Genomic DNA, 17,294 nt, shown 5'->3' with positions numbered 1-17,294 from the left:
TTCAGGGAATATCATTAAATACTTTTCAAACAGCGCTTCTTGGAGCCATGTTCTGCTGTTGGACGGTGTCTACAGATGTGAAGCAAAGGAGGCAGAAGGAAGTCCAGGCATGGAGTGGGCACAGTTCTCCATAAAAGGCTCCTCAACCAGGGCTGGGGACTCGCTCACTCACTCACTCACTCATTCACTCATCTGCGAACACGGAGAGCAGCTGGGAGCATCACATTACTGATGTTAATATCGGACCCACACAAAAATAAAGATTTTTATTTTCATAATATGTGTATGTGTGTTTCTGGCGGCAGAGGCTCGGGGGATGTGTGCATGCAAGTGCAGGTGCCCTCAGAGTTCAGAAGACGGAATTAGCTCCTCAGAAGCTGACGATGCATGAAGGTGTTTAGCTGCCTGACATGGAAGCTGGGGACCACTCAGGTTCTCAGCAACAGTGGTATCTGAGTCTAACCACTGAGCTATTTCTTCAGCCCCCTCACACATCTAATATTTTAACTATATGTAAAAAAAAATTAGGTACAAAGATCAGACCTCTGAATAGTTAAGAATAGAAGGCTAGTTGAGAGTGGTGGTTCACGTCCCTAGTCCCAGCACCCTGGAAGTAGAGGCAGGTAGATCTCTTTGAGTTTTGAGGCCAGCCTGGTCTACATAGTTTCAGGTTCATTAGGGTGGACTACGTAGCCAAACTTAAAAAAAAAAGACAGACAAAAGAAAATAGAAACAAAGACTACTATCTTACTTGTACGCACACACACACACACATGTTTGTGATGTGGGCATGCGATTCATATACATAAAAATATATATGCTACATCTGAGAGGATGTTACTATCAAGGGAATTATCCACGGGTACCATTTGTTAGCCAGAAAGCATCATATGTTATTGCTTCAAGATTTTTCTCTACAGAGGCATTCAGCAATGGCCATTTCCGTCAGAGACTCATTTGATCTTTGTTATTTTACCCTGGGCTCCTGAAGGAACAGACTCCAGCTTTGATTTGCACGTACAGTATTCAGAGACCTGACATCAGCTTCGATGCTCAGGAGGGAGAAGGATCTTTGTTCAGGAAGTAACTTATTGAACAATTAACATGTGGAGGCTATAACAAACAGTGTGTAGATGATAAGTTCACGTTGAGTCTGCAAAGGGCGGAGGCTCATTCTTCCTGCAAGGAGACCGTGACAACTCTTGCTGATGGAATAAATGGGATCATTATATTTCAGCCTCCAAGTAATTATCAGAAATGAAGCTTTGTGAATTCTTTCCTAATGGGGCCACCTGTCACCCTTCAGTCTTTGTGTATAATGGCATTTCATTTCTGAGAAGCAGGGCCCCAGTGTAGCTCTTCCAAATGTTAGTGACCGTGTTCCAGTTCCCTCCCTTGTCTCGCCATGATAAATAGAAAGATTTTCAGGTGGTTTTCTATCCCCCACCCAACATATGACTGCGTGTGTCCAAAGTGCCCGTGGCAGGCATAGAAAGCTACAGCAAAACCAGGTGTTCCAGCATAATTGCTTGCGTGTAGGCGATCCTGATGCTGAGACATCCGTGTAAGGGTGTGTGTGCGCGCGCGGGGGTGGGGGAGACTGTCATTTCTCACCACGCTCTCCCCTGGCTATGGCCTGCTGCCAACTGCTCTGGACTTGTGGCTGCATCAGGGATGCTGAGGCCCAGGACGGGAGGGCAGCTCAGGGTGGGCTGTGGATACGGACATAGAGACTCCTGAATTTACTCACTGCCTAAGCCAAGACACCAGTTACAAGGATGCAGAGTGCGGGCTGCATGGTTTAAGACGTATCGGCCTGATGGTGAAAGCAACTTGGCCCTGAGGTTTCAAGTGTGACTCACAGGTTCTTAACCACATGGCTGTCTCCTGGTTCTCGCTGTAGGTTACTCAAGATTTTTCCACACCAAGGTATGTGGTGATGGCTCTAAGGTCACTGTGGTTTATTTGGCCTTTGAGATAAGAAGAGTTGAACACCTTCTTATGTTTTATGTTAATTCTGTCTGGTCTTGTGGTGCTTTAATTTTCGCTTCCTTAGAGACCTGGCATCAGCCTTTGAGGCTCTCGAGGAAGAACGATCTTTGTTCAGGAAGTTTCTTACCTGGCACTTAGCATGTGCAACTCACACAGGAACAGTATGTGAGGGGAATGAATTCGTGTGGCGTTTCCAAGTGGTGGGAGGAAGTGCCCTTTCTGCAAGATGGCACTGTTGTGCGGTTCGTTCAGTGACCCCTAAGTGACAGAAATTTCTTTAGTAGCCTAGATGACCCCTCCCATAGTGGCTATAGTCGGTCAACAGCTGTTGATTTGTTAAAAACACTCGCATGGTTTATAGGCAAAGGTCTGTGAGATGAATCTACAGGCCTACGAGCAACTGACCTGATCTAAAACATGGGGTGGGGGGGGGACTGTGAATGTCTCTTATTTGAGTGACGATATGAAAGTGGTTTTCAGGGCTTGGGAAATTACATTTGAGCCCAAGTTCAAGTCCGTGCAATCACTAGTGCCGGCTCCGTGGGAGCACTTGCCCTACCTAGGGAATTACAGTGCTGTAGGTCTGTGTGGATCGGGGCTGCAACATCTCTGGGAAATATAATTTCACACTAATTAGGACTTTTCACAGCCTGCTTCCTGAAAGGTTCAGGTTTGCATTAGTGATGCAGATTTTAATCAGCAATCAAGGACTTTCTCCAAACGCAGCAAGAACCCCTCATATTCCCTTCTATCAACAAAAGATTTCCCGGCTGCAAGCCGGACCCAGCAGTGGTGAGCGCCAAATCGGCAACTTAACTAAAATGTTGCCTCCGATCCTTCAATGTACTAGACACCCAAATTCCACTTCCTGTACTCTAGTCAGACGCAGTTATGTGGTTCTGACCACAGCCCCCAATTTGACACCTGTTGAAAAAATACTGAAGTCGTATTTGTAAGTAATCACAACCAAGATATCATTTTAATTAATCTGACAATAGAAGTACTCCAGGCTGGCACTCCTGGTCAGGCCTGGGCTTGCAGTCTGTTACCTGACAAGCCCAGGACAAAATTAGCACTAAATATAAGGTAATTTAATTAACTCCTCCCATCCCAGCAGGCAGAGTGCAGTGCTCTGGGCACCCTAGGCCTTCTGAAGTAGGAGGTGGCACCCCCAGCGGGGAAACACTTAGGCTAAGCTTTCATTATTTTAAGTGGGTGATTTGCAGCTAAGGAGATGCATTGAACCTCTTTAGGCCACTGAAGTAACTAACAGCACAGTTGTTCTTACCTCTACAGACATGGCAGTAGAATCACAGGAATACATGCCTTATAAGGGTTAGGGTCCCTCAAGTATTTATGGAATATGTGGACTTTTCATCCTCTAATGGGGAGGAAGTGTGTACAGAGAAAGCCGGAGGCAGAGAGGGTAACTTGCTTTAAAAGTCAACCTGGAAGCCATCACACCAAGGGGAAAAGGCTCTGACCAAAAAAAAAAAAAAAAAGAAGAAAAAAAAAAAAAGAAAAAGTAGAGAGAGAGATACTTGAGATACTTGTGAAATGATTTTTTTATCGTAAAAATATTCATTCAGCTGATGGATCCATCTATCCACCCAGGACATTGAATCCAGGAGTGTGCGAACTGGTGACTCCCCTGCATCACCGTCTCAAGTAGCTGGGATTACAAGCCTGTACCACCATGGTAGGGTAGGGACGAATATTTCTCAGGAACATATTAAAATCCTCTATTTTCCAAGTTTCAACAGCGTTAGCTCCCTATTATTATGATGTTATTATTTAATTATTTCTCCCAGTGTCCGAGCTGAAGCCAAAGGATTAGTGGACACAAAGAGAGAGAGGGCTGACCGTTCATGAGCCTGAGGAGAAAGTGGAGAAGTCAACAGTGGTGCTGTAATGGTGAGCAAGCCGAAGCCTTAACTCACACATAGATTGTCTATGAGGGTCCTGAGGAGAGAGAGCCTTTCAGGGGTCCATGGAGGGTCTTGCTGGAAGCCAGGTCCCTGTTCTCACCTGAGTGTCTCGGTGACAATGCACAATGGTGAGGACTAGCCGGGGCTCCACATGTGTGGTGTCGGGGGACCGGACTCTCTCTGTGTGAAGCCAATTAGCTTAGACTTCCAAACAGTGAGCAGGTAGCAGCACATTTCCAAATATGAATAAAATCAGGCACTTGGGTCAGGAAACACCGAGTTAAAAAAAAAAAAAAAAGCCTGCAGAACCTCATTAAAAGGCAGATCAACAGGATGGACCCAAGTCATTAATTATGTTAATTTGCAACAAGGAAATGAAAATCTTGGGAGAAGCTGGAGGGGATGGAAGCCCAGCCCTGGGTTCTCTGCAGAGGGTGGGGGTCGGGGTGGGGTACGTTGGGTGCTAGCTTCTTTATCTTTCCTGAGGGAGTTGGAGTGTAGGATGGGAATTCACTATGGGAGCCATTTTCTTGGTTCTTGAATGCTGGAGATGCCACTAGCAGATGCTTCTGAACAATGGTGCCTAATGGCTTGTGTGGCTAATCCAGGGCTGTGTTCACTGCCTCTGAAAGCATCTTTGGAGCTCTAGGACCAATAAGGCACAGACAAGGTCCTCCAGCTACCTGGAGGTTGGCGCCTAGACAGAGATGTGTGATTTCAACACAGCTGTTGTGAGGCACTGTGCACGCAGGAAGCTTGGTCTTTCTCCTTTCTGTTTCCAGCCACAACGGTGCCTTGCAGCAGGGTCTCCTGCAGAGGTGGAACTTGAGAGACATGGCCAGCTTTTGTTGCTCTGCTGGCTTTTGAGGCAACTCAGGCTAGCTTTGAACTCACTCTTTTCCTGCCTCTGTCTACTGAGAGCCCAGGTTACAGGTGTGTGACTTGTTACCTGGCTTTAGTTTTCCTTCCTTTTGTCTTTGCTTGTTTTTGGGTCATATCTCTGTAAGTGAGCAGAGGGTTGGAAGCCTCGTGGAAGGGAAGGCGGGGGGGGGGGGACCCTAAATAGAGGGGCCTGGAGATGCTTAACATCTACTCCTCCAGGTATCTTTACAAGATACAAGGTCGTGGGAATTTGGGGCCTCTGTGAGGGCACTGATTGTAGAGGCTGAAGGCCATTGAAAATGCAGGAGGAAGGGGGAGAAGTGGCAGAGGGTGGCATAGGGGCCCCCCCAAATGGAGCATTGCACCAATTAGGTTAGCTAGCAACAGGCAGCCTTGATCCTGGCTGGAGTAACCCAAGCCATTGAAGAGGGGCAGGAAGCTTGAGAGGTACCCAGCTCTTTCAAAGGGAAAAGTATAATTTGTAAACAGTCAACATCTTAACAAGCTGTAAAACACCAGCCCTGACTTCTAGCAGATTTACGAATGCCTGAGTAACTGAGACTCACAGTGTTTTTTTTTTTTTCTTCCTAAACTAGCTTTGTTAATTTGCAACCTGGTAGTGATTAGGGCGACGTGTCCCCAGGGGTGGCCTCCAGCTCCACTTCCAATTGCAGTGCTGGGGTCCGAGGAGTGTTTTTCCAGCACAGGTGGACGCCGATTCCAGGCCCTTCAATCATGTCTTCCTTTTCCTCTCAGCGTCTCGCAGGCTGGCCTCGGAACGCACAGGCTAGGATTTGTTTGTTTTTGTCTCAGGATCCTAGTGTTTCAAAAATCACCCAGCATTTATCACTCATCTGAGCGATGGTGGGTCTACGGTGGCTGGATGCTTTCCCCTCCCAACTCCTCCCCTCTCCCCGACTCCTGCCACCTCCCACCCTCAGGGGAAATCAAGAAAAACAAGATTCTACTTGTCCAAGCCCTTGGAGACTCCTCGGAATTGCTGGAATCGTCACAATAAGTGGTCGTAATAGAACCATATACAGGATTGTAAATACAAACTGTTCTGTGGAGTGGCAAAAAATAATGAAGTAATTAGGTGAACTATCATCAGCAACTGTGACTGACTGGTAGGGCACTTCTGCCTGGCTGCCATTGTTCATCAGGAAACAGACACACAGGCAGGTTTGGAAGTTGTGGCATTTCTCGACCTGACCCCCTCTCTCTCTTCATTAGTGCCTCTGCGCAGCCCCCCACCCCCACCCCGCCAAGGTGCGTCCATGCCTGGGTGATCTGAGTGGCCCAGGATGTGGATGCGGGTGCCAGGGCTCAGCCTTTGGAAACCACAATGGGAAACAAGAGTCCTGCTTTCCAGCCCATTAGGGCTAATGTCACTTTAATTAGCAATTGCCCGGAAGACTGAGAGCGTGATTTAATGGGCCATTTCTAGGCTAACCCGGAGTCCCACAGACAGACCACTCCGAAGGGAGACAGTTGAAGAAATGGGGGGGGGGGGTTTGAAAAAGAACGCATTGTTGGTTCTGAAGGGAAGATACCATTGGAATGCTCACCAGCTTCCTGGTATGAGCCCCCAATCTGGGATTTCTGCACAGAAGTATACAATTACAGGAGCAATGCTATTAACACTTGTAATGTTCATCACAACATCCCTGTGAGGAGATCTTTCTATCAACCCACTTCACAGATGTAGAAATGGAGCCATGGAGAAGTTAAGTGGCTCATCCAAGGCCACAGAGCCAGGTTTTCAAGCCAAACGCACACACTGAACCTATAATTGTTCCTGTTTAGTGAGCTCCACACAAGGCTGTGGCCAAAGGGACCATCACAAAGACTGTGCTACGAACCTAGGGGGAAAGTGGATTCTCACAGACTTGCCAAGGGCTTGGGAGAAGTCATTGTTTTCCACTGACAGAGGAAATGCAGACACAAGGTATGACCCTCACAGGCACAAAACACAGGTCAGAATTCTTTTTATGTTATTACTCAAAAAAGTGCATGGAGTAAACTGGAGGAACCCCTTTGCTAAGACACCCCTTTCCTCGACACATGAACACACACCCCCCCCACCCCACCCCACACACACCTTCTGAGATTCCTCCAACCCAGAATCTGAGTCCATAGAATTCAACCTAAGTCAAAGGCCACTTAGGGCTTTAACTTTTAAGCCACCAGAGTGTGTAGAAGCCCTAGCCAGTTGACTGTGCTTAGGCAGGCAGGGTCATTTGTTACTGTTTTTTGGGCATAGGCGTAGAGAAGCTAAGCAGAAGATCTTATGGGGCAACCATAGCCAAGCAACCCAAATTCTTTACAATTCAACTTTCTTATCTGTAAATTGGGGAAAATGACCCCACTTGTTTCTGAGGCGATAGAGTTAAAGAAGCGAATGGCTTTGCACTGCTAATTACTGTTATTTTCTCTAAAAAGGATTTTCCAGGGAAGCCAACAAAGCTTACTGCGGAAATCTCTCACCCTGCAGCCCTCCTTTATGGGCCTGTGTTTAGCTCTGGTAAGTTTGCCCTCTGATTCTTAACACAGGTCTCTAGATGGCACAGCCTTCGGGATCCCTCGAACCTGGGTCCGCTCAGGGTCACCTAGGAAGGAAACAGCGGCTTGAGCAAACTTTCCCAGCCTTCCTGGCTCAAAGGGGAAGTTTCTAATTTCTGGTATAGAGCGCGTGTGTGGGGATTCTCCTTAAAGCTTGTGCGTCTTTAAGACGGGAAATTACAGTACCTTAAGAATGCCCGCCTCAGTCCTGGGCATCTGGGTCCATCTGTTATTTTACTTGATGAGGACAGAAGTATGCTCCCAGGATTCACTGCAGGGGACTACTAGTTCACAGCTTAGGTTATTTGTTGGATGAATGAAGTATAAACCGAGTGCTGGCACCTTTGAGCTTAAAGGTGGGAGAAGTCACCATGACAGGACTCAGACAGGACAGGAGCAGTCCATGGAAGTCTGGTGTGAAACATGAATGTGTGTGTGTGTGTGTGTGTGTGTGTGTTGGGGGATGGATCAGAAGCCTACCATCAGCTGGGAGGTTGAGGAATGTGAGCGGGCACTCCACTCACGCAGGAGGACCGCCATTCCCAAGCTTGGTTTCTGTCCCCTGCTGTGGGGCTGATAACAAACGGTGCACCTACCTTCCACTTCTAGCCTCCACCACACCCTCCTTTTTCTCAGCTTGCAAACAATGCCCATGTCAAAGGAGAACCCCAAACATAAGCAGAATCTGGCTAAGGGGGAGGGGGTGATTGGTGCCTCAGGCGGGGCTTTCGGCACGGAGGGGGAGAGATGCTCAGGCCCAGATTCCACATGCTGTGTAGACTCCAATTACCCGAGATCAAACAGCCCAACTGCGCTGCACAATGAAGGAGGAGACCTTAATTTTACCATGTGCTACACCCTTCCAGCCAGACTGTGAGAGACAATGCGTTTTCTTTCCATCCTCCTGAGCACAGAGCCTTCCTGAGATTGCCTTGTGCTATCCCGGCAACATCTCTACAACATGGGCGGAGGGAAGACCTGACGCACGTGAAAGAATTGCGTGATCTCCTCCGGCCTGGGGTGAACCTCGAGGTGACTAAAGACGGATGTAGCAGAACAGTTCATTCCTACTTGGACCAGCAAGGAATAGGATTTTTTTTTTTTATGTTTTATTTTTAGTTTTAGATCTATATTTTAAGGTGTCTCGTTGGTTTATGGGAAAATGAGTTTGCATAAGCTGAGCTGTGGCACGTACACACAGGACTTGATACACAACACGTGAGAAAGCTTAGGAAAACAGCGTGTGCCAGACACTAGAATTTTTGCAAGGTTCTGTTTTCTTTCCTCTCGTGGCACAAACAAGATTTTTGGTGAATCACGGTTCTGCCAAAAAACAAAAACAAAAACAAAAAAACCAAAAACAAAAACCTAGTAAAATTTCCCTTCCAATTTAAACACCGATCAATATTTGGTAAATTACAGTCACTTTGAACATTTAAGATTGAGAAAAGCAGGCATCTGTGAACTTTACTTTGTTAGACATTTTAATATGCCACAGTAGAAACCCAAGCCCACAGCTTTTATCTATTTTTTTATGAACCAGCATTTAAAAAAATTATTCTTCTAGTTTCCATATAGTGGATTTAAAAAAAAATTGCAAACAGTTTGCAAAAAGAGGTGAAGATCTTTAGGCTATTTTGGTACAGCCCTTCACTTGAGTAATATATTCCTCACAGTGTCACTCTGCACAGCCTTTGCGGAATACGAGCAGTGGAGACATCTCGAGTTGATCAGTGTTTCCATGAAAATAGACAACTCTTTGATAAGGCAGGAGAAATAATGTTCGAGATGTTGTGAACCTCAGCTCCAAATGCTGGAGCAGGACCAGGACCGGGTTTCAGAAGACAAATGTGTGTTTCTGCAGGGTAAGTGTTTGCTGTTGAAAGCCTGCATTGCTAGTGGTGAGTAACATTAAGAGGGAGGGCATGTTCTATTGTAGAGTTTTAAATTCTGGAAATAAAGAGAGTAAACCACTTTGTACCTGATGCTTTTCAAGGGCGGCAAACACACAACGTTGGAAGCAGTGTTTCCTATCGCTTAAGGCAAATAAGCACAACAGCTTAGAAAAACTGGGGCCAAATAAGGATTCTCTTGTCTGTGAGTTCCTTAGCAATTTATCCTAACTTTAGTTATTTTCCTCTCATCCCAGCACTGCACTACATCCATGCACATTTCATGATTTCTGTGAAATTCAGAGCTAAGTGTCTTGCATCACTTGGGGCTGTCTGGATATTACTTTTCGCCGGATGCTTTCTGCAAGAACTCTTAAAGTCTGCACTCTATTTTGGACTTCTTAACAAGAATAAACCTGCAGATCTTTATTTTCTATCACTCCTTCCTGACGAAATCAATACTTTACTGGAACATCCCCAAATTAGAAAGTTGAAAGTCTGACTATTGATTATTGTGAAATCCACATCACGGCCCACAGCCGGGCAGTCCTCCCGCCGCTGGGTAAGAAATGTAGCAGGCAGGCATCAGCACAGGACATTGGGTCTAGCGAGGCTTTCTTCCTGCTTGTCAGAGCAAGCTGTCTGAGTTGTAGTAGTCACCGTCAGGCCGTGGTCCCTGCTGGGGAAACAATGTCACCCACCCGGCTTACCTTGCTCTCGCAACCACAACTCTGCAGGCACGGGTATCGCCAACCACACAACAGTTTGATTCACGTGGATCCGGGAAGAAACCGTTTCTCTGACCAGATACGTCCTGGTTGTTACCGAGGACACGGGGCTTTCGGGAAAGCACCGTGCATGCTTTCTTTAGCGGCTCCTTTCAATTTAAAGCCTGAAAGATGGGCAAGTGTCCAGTGGCTGCTGGGTTGGGGACAGGGAGTCGCAGCCCTAAGGCTTGTCTGGAGCCTTTTCCCCTGACACGGCACAGTCTCACGGCAGCCACTAGATGGCGCGTGAGACCCATTTGTGCCAGGCACCCACGCAAATGGTCAGGCCTGTTAACAGAGTACCGCAGAGTCCGAAAACAATTCCTCCTCCCAAACAACTTTCCTCCTCGGTTATTATCTCATCGTCCCAGTGTTTACACGAAACCTAAATGTGCCTGGTTTGCTTGCTGACTGTGGGAGACTCCTCCACGGAATATCCTGTATCAGATTGCAAGGTAGCCACTAGTTGAATGTGGCGTTTTGAATTTGAATTGTAAGGAAACAGAATTGAGACAGGAAGGGGCCATGTGTGTCTACCTGTTTAGCACTAAGGCTTCAACAAAAGTTTTAAAAGTGTCTATTGTGTGGGAAATTTGCTTATGCTTCTTAAATGCGAAAAGAACACCTTGTTATCTGAAACAAATACAAGCATCAGAAAGGAAAGACACCATCAATTTCACACTGTTGTACAGTTATGTCACAGATATGCCAAACCTGCACATAGCTCTGGAATTTCAGTAGCTGAATTAAAAAATTTTTCTATTTATTTATTTGAATGTGTGTGAGCCCGTGTCCTACTGTACACATGTGGAGGTCAGAGGGCAGCTTGAAGGACTCAGTTCTCTTTTTCTACCCTGTAAGTCTTAGAGATTGAAATCATGTCATGAGTTTAATGGTGTGTTTACCCACTGAGAAATCTTGCCAGGCCCTCATATCTTGATGTAGAGCAAATCTGAATGTGAGGGGGAAAAAAAATCTCAGGATATGTGTAATAATATAAATGTATGTGTAAAACTAAAAAATATTTAATTAAAAAAGAAGCTAAATAAATAAATAAATCTTTTTTTAAAATCTCAGGAAACAGCTTATAATTTTTCCCTCTTAGCAGAGGTAACTCTCTTTGCCTTAGTAGATGTGAACATCTGTAAAGAAGATACTGAAAGAAACAAAGTTATAGTCGAATCAGTTTTCTCTCTTGTGTTTGTTGTCATAAAAAAATAAAACTATGACATTATTTCTAAACCTATCCTCTGATAAGCATTAATAATAATAGGCCTTATATATAAATAGTCAGGGGGAAACCCCCACAAGAAAACATCTTGACGCTGATTTCAAACTTCTAAAGAGGACTGGAAAGTCTCTGAAATATGTTTACTGAAAGTCAGTGGCTTAAAAAAATCAGGAGCAGTTCTTCTTTTTCACCCTCCTCAGAATAGGTGTGAGATTTCTTCTGAGCCAGCCTGGAGCCCAAAGGAAAGAATGGCCTCGTTTTTTAGATCACAGTTGTTTGTTTGAACTGAAGAATTAGTTGCATTTCAAAATAAGGACATGCCTAATGAAATGATTAAAACGCACAGAGCATTAAATTGTAAGCAGATGGGAGAGAAGTGGGGAGGTGGGTGGGGGGAGGTGGCCTTGCTGGGGACCTGAGTCCAGGGGAGCTGGAAGCTTTGGGTTTTCCTCGGGATATAGTAGGCAGCTGCTTAAGCAACAGAGGGCAGGAAAACTACCTCTTGAAGACAAATCTCTCTCTCTCTCTCTCTCTCTCTCTCTCTCTCTCTCTCTCTCTCTCTCTGTCCCTCTCTGTCTCTATCTGGCTCCCTCCCTCTCTCCCTCTCTCCCTCTTTCCCTCTCTCCCTCTCTCTCTCTCCTCCTCCCTCTCCCTCTCTCCCTCTCCCTCTCTCTCTCTCTCCCTCTCCCTTACCTCCCCCCCCCCATCTCTCTCTCTCTTAGTGTGGTGGTGCTGCTGGTCTGGATAGCAAAGCAGCCAAACCTCTGAGAGGATGACCATTATTGAAAGAGAACTGACTCCTGGAGAAGGACCCAGGAGCTGCGTTGGGAGTACACACAGCAACAACGATAAGTCCCACACAGGTGAGGAGACCAGGCAGGAGCCACGAAAGTCACAGTCTGGGATTCCGATCTTCATCTTTAGAAGAAAGAAGCCATTTCTGTAACTGTTGCCTGGCTCCAGTTATTGTGAAGTACCTGCTCTCCCAAAACCTGCCACTTAACGTGCTGCTCTGAACGCTTGGAAGGCAGGGGCTTTGGTGGGACAGTTGACAGCAACCGAAAAAGAAACTCTGAAAGGAGTCCAGACTGTGGACAACCAGCTAGTGGTACTCTGTAGTTTGACATAGCCCATCAGCTTAATCTCAAATTTCTATCCACTGGTTCCTTGGAAGCCAACCTTTAAAAAAACCTATTTAACATGTGCCATGCCTCCATCCTTCCTGGATATACAAAAAGCAATTCCCAACACGGGAGCTGTTTTCCTGGACAGCAGCACCGACTCCGGGTGTGGGTCAATGGATGTTGGTCTGGAGATAAAGGAAACACAACCTCTAAGATGTTGTATAGTTTTAGAAAGGCTTCTCATCTTCCTATGTTGTGTTTCCTCTTTGTCTTGGACGCCTGAGAGGGGAGGACAGTGTAGTAGTCGTGACTGCAGCTTGTACTGAGGGCTAGCTGGACTCTTCATGAGTGGAAAGGCCACTTCCAGTGCTGAAGTGGTTGCTTACTTTAATAGCAGGAGGAATACAAGTTTTGTTACAACCCCCACCCCCACATACACACATGCACACATGCATGCATGCATGCATGTATACATACACACACACACACACACACACACACACACACACACACACACAGAAGGGCTTCTGCACCTGCCCCACACGGTGACTACTGAATTTTCACACCTGTACCTCACAGTGAGAAACACTGTCGCGCAAGCCCACCAACAGCTGCAGAATCATGCCTTTCAGAATCAGCCACCAAGGGATGATTTGAGGAACTTACACCACCAAATCAGAGTGTGTAGCCCCAAACTTACCAGGAGACATTAAATAAATGTTTAGGATCTGTGTCCTATTCCCCCATGCTGCACTTACCAGGGAGGTCAGGTTCAGTGGCGCTGGCTAACTAGGAAGCAGGGCTTAACTTTCTCCTCAGACCGCCATGAAATCTTAGTAATTTTTTTGTTAATTTTTTTTTGGTGTGTGTTTGTGTGGAGGCCATTTGTCAACCATAGTTCACCTTGTTTTCTGAGATCACTGTTGAGGCTGGCTGGTGAGTGATTTATTTATTGGGGGAGGGGATGTGTCCTGCATGGCCTAGGTGCAGGGGTCAGAGCGCAACATGCGAGAGTTGGTTTTCTTTTTCCACTATGTGCATTCTAGGCGTTGAACTCAGGTTGCCAGGCTTGGTGGCAAGTGCCATCCTGTGACCAGCTTTGGGTAAGTGGATTCTGGGGACTGAACTCAGGCCTTCCTCATATTTACAGAGCAAGCACTTTACTGACTAAGCCCATCTTTTTCTCATTCATTTCTGAAGCTGCTGAATTTGTCCTATAGCAGGCCTCCTTCAGTCCTTGGGGAAAAGGCAGTTCCGAGACGCATATGTCTAACGCTTATGCTTGGAATCTAAGAATGACGCCCACTGAGAATCTGTCTCCAGAGAAGAATCCATGGTGGTGACTTGACAGTGTTGACAGTCCTCTGTGGGAGATGACTGTCCTTGAGGTGGTGAACATCTCCAGCTTCAGACAGAAGATGGAATCCTGGGGCTACACCCAGGTCGGGGAGCCTGCGGCAGCTGATCGAAGCCTATCAAAGCCAGCCATGGTGTACTGAAGAAGAAATGAGAGTCAGAAGTGACCACTGTGGGGCAGGTATGAGACCACTGTGATTAGGTCTGGGAAGGAGCCACAGGTGTGTTAATGGAGCCACCACTTCAACCTGCAAGGCTGAGGCCCGTACCTCTTCTCGGTCCATTCTAGTGTTCACAGGCTCAAAAGGACACTGCTGGCCCTGCAGACAGAGACGGAGGACTCATGCTCTCATCTGAGTGTCTGGCTTCATCCACCTTAGTGCAGACCTGGGGCTGTGATTTCTACATTGTCTTAGTTGTTTTCAGTTGTTGTGATAAAATACCCTGACAAGAACAACTTAAAGGAGAAAGGGTTTATTTTGACTTATGGGACCAGAAGAATACAATCCTTGATAGCTGGGAATGCCTGGTAGGAGGAACAAGAAGCTGGTGGGTCACATTGCATGTGCCCTCAGGAAACAGAATGAATAGGAAGTAGAGCTGGGCTATACAGCCTTAAGCCCCACCTCCAATGATCAACTTCCTTCCCTTTGGTGGGGGAAATGCTAGGGCTGTGGATTTTGCTGTTCCACCCGACCTGGTATGTAACCCTGGACCTGTCAAGGTCTGCTGATTCTCGTGGGAGGGTTGCATCGTGAGTAGCTGTCCCTGGCTCTGGAACAGAGGTGAGCAAGAGACACAGAAGAAGAGTAACCGGCACAGACCCAGGACTTCTCCTCAGCTGCAAGCATACTTCCCTTGCCTGTGCAGTGGAGGATGAAAGTCGCAGTGTTCTGAGCTCCATCCTGACTAGGCATGGCCAGGGAATTGGCCCCGTCACTAAGTTTCCAGGCATTCCTGATGCTGGGAGCCCGTGGACCTCTACTGAGACACAAAGGCCAAAGGAGGCAGAGTTCAGAGTGGACTGGGGTGACTTAGGGGTGCTCCCGGAGGAGGGGAGGCATTTAGTACGTCATAGTTTCCAGAGACAAACCTTGTTCCTCAGGTCTGAGTGCCCTTGAGAAGAGGCAGCGGCCAATTTAGGCCAAGATTCCTGCCTCTGGAACGGGTGCCTGGAAAGGTGCCAGGAGGTTCTGATCAGTTTTGAGGCCTTCAGCAAACAGCAGGGATGCTCCCCAACCAGGAGGAGGCTCAGGGGCGACTCAGTCAGCTTAGGGTCTAGTTGCCTGGATGGAAACAGCTTCAAATGAAGCCTAGGGTTTACTCAAGAGCAGCTGCGGATCTCTGGGTAGTCGGGGAGGAACTGAGGAAAGAGCTGGCAGGAGATTCAGGGAGATGAACGGATGGGTGTGGACCTTATTTATAAGATGTGTGTGTGTGTGTGTGTGTGTGTGTGTGTGTGTGTGTTTGTGTGTGTGTGTTTGTGTGTGTGTGTGTGAATCCTTTCTGTGTGTGTGTGTGCATACACGCACACACATGTATTCATGTGGGTATGGATGTCAGACATCAACTTGGGCTTTTTAATTTTCTCGTTGTCTCAGAACTCACCAGTTCAGTTTGATTGGCCGACCAGCACTCCTCAGGGGATCCCAGCACCTGGCTTACAAGCAGGCATTGTCAGGTCCTTGTGCTTGCAAAGCAATCACTTTACTGGCTGAACCATTTCTTTGGCTCCACTTTTGTGTTTTCAACAACATTCAGTGGTCAAGCTGTCCTGAAAATCCCTTGGGTCTCCATAGAAAGTGTGCTCTTACATGGTCCGCACACCAAATCTCTTTTCTTTTCCTTCCTTTCTTTCTTCTTTCTTTCTTTCTTTGTATTGAGAATTGGAGTTTTATTTTATTGCTCCAAAGTAGTCTGAACAGTGTTTTCCTGTTTTGTTAGTAACATATGAAATAGGAACCGTTCTGATCATTCCACTGTTGCGAAATATCTATTTACAATAAATAGCTTTTTAATGTAAAGTGTTTCCCATAACTTCCTCTAGGACAGTCCTCTTGTTCATTACAGCCACACTTCTCAGTGACCGACGTGGGTAAGTTTCCATCACCAGGTTCCCGAGGCGCACATCTGTCTCCAGAGCAGCAATGGTGCCAACACTCCCATGACCAGTGATGACATCTACACTTACGACTGACCCTAACTTCACTTCCAGAACCGTCCACGCTCATTTCTTTGCTGCGTTTTTGTCTTTGCTGGTCAATTATTTGGGTGACCATGTTTGTAAACTATCACATGGGCGTTAGGGAGATAGTGGACCGTATGCTTTGCCAGTGTGTTTATTATGGATTCTCTTTTTTCCTCCTTCACTTTCTGGAGCAAACTCAGTTTGCTTTCCTGGGTTTGTAAACTGCAGAGACCTCAGAGTTTTAGCAGTCCTTCCACCCGACTTGGTTTCCATCTCTGGCGGTCATCTGAATCAACATCCACACTTCCGATGATGATCTGGGTAAATTTTTGGGCAAAGCTTCCAACCAGGTACAATGTGTCTTCCAAATTTCACACTCAGAGAAGGTAGCATCACCTAGGTCGATTACGACGTGAAGGTTCTTTTTGGCTGGCTTTCCGTGGGTGTTAAATGGGTCGCAGCACGACTTCCGTAACTCCTCAAATCTGTCCATGTAAATCTTTACATGATGCAAACAGATCGTATTATTCCCAGAAAGTGTCATTCTTGTCCTAAGCTGAAGCAAAAGCGTGTCATCTGATGACAGTTCTCGCAAAGTCTCGAACCCTGTGTGCCGAGTATAGGAGGTTTTTTTACGACAGTCATGTGTGGTACGAAGCTGGACTCCGGCTGAACACGGACCCATCAACAGCCGTGCGGCCCGATCCACCTGAGCTGCCACCGGTCTCCGCGGGGCTCCAGAAGCACCTATCTGCACCACCTCATCTCTTCGGTGCCTCCACTTCCCTCGAAGCCACCCAAACATCCTACATCAGAGGGGAGCCATAGTGGCTATCCACTGTGTCATTTCCTCCCCACAGATACTTTTGTGAGGGTTTTTTTTTTTTTTTTTTTTTTTAAACCTTCTCTGAAGGTAAAGTGAACGTGAGGAGGAGTTTGACTAAGGGAAGGAGAAAACCCCAAACTAAAACAAACAAACAAACAAACAAACAACAACAACAACAAAAACAAAAACCCAGCCACTTAGGATTTAGAGCTCTTCAGAGCCAGGACCTTACTGTCTCAGGAAGACAAGAGAGTACCCGGACCCCCAGCGGCTTTACAATAGGTAAGGAGACCTCATGGAATGGGATGCTGGCTTAAGTTACAAGAAGGAAAACATGCTTCTCGGAGCTTTGAGTTAAAAAATAAAATAAAATTAAAACAGGACTGAGCAGAAGAGGCTGAACGAGAGGACGGACTGCCAAAGAGCACAGAATTTCTAGGCCTGGGGCCATCCTGAGAGTGCAGGGCCGTCTTCTTCTTCTTCTTGGGTTGCTTAGAGTAATGAATCTGATCCTACCTCTGTGCCTGGGAATGGACTTGCTGACCC

The 17,294-nt window shown here is 46.7% G+C and overlaps 1 pseudogene; it reads right to left on the bottom strand.

Annotated features, from left to right (window-relative positions):
• Positions 1 to 16,036: 16,036 nt before the first annotated feature.
• On the bottom strand, positions 16,037 to 16,607 carry LOC127189919 (ARL14 effector protein-like; annotated as a pseudogene).
• Positions 16,608 to 17,294: the final 687 nt, after the last annotated feature.

Source organism: Acomys russatus, chromosome 5, assembly GCF_903995435.1.
Source record: "Acomys russatus chromosome 5, mAcoRus1.1, whole genome shotgun sequence".
Classification (NCBI taxonomy): domain Eukaryota; kingdom Metazoa; phylum Chordata; class Mammalia; order Rodentia; family Muridae; genus Acomys; species Acomys russatus.
This window is presented reverse-complemented; position numbering and strand designations above follow the sequence as displayed.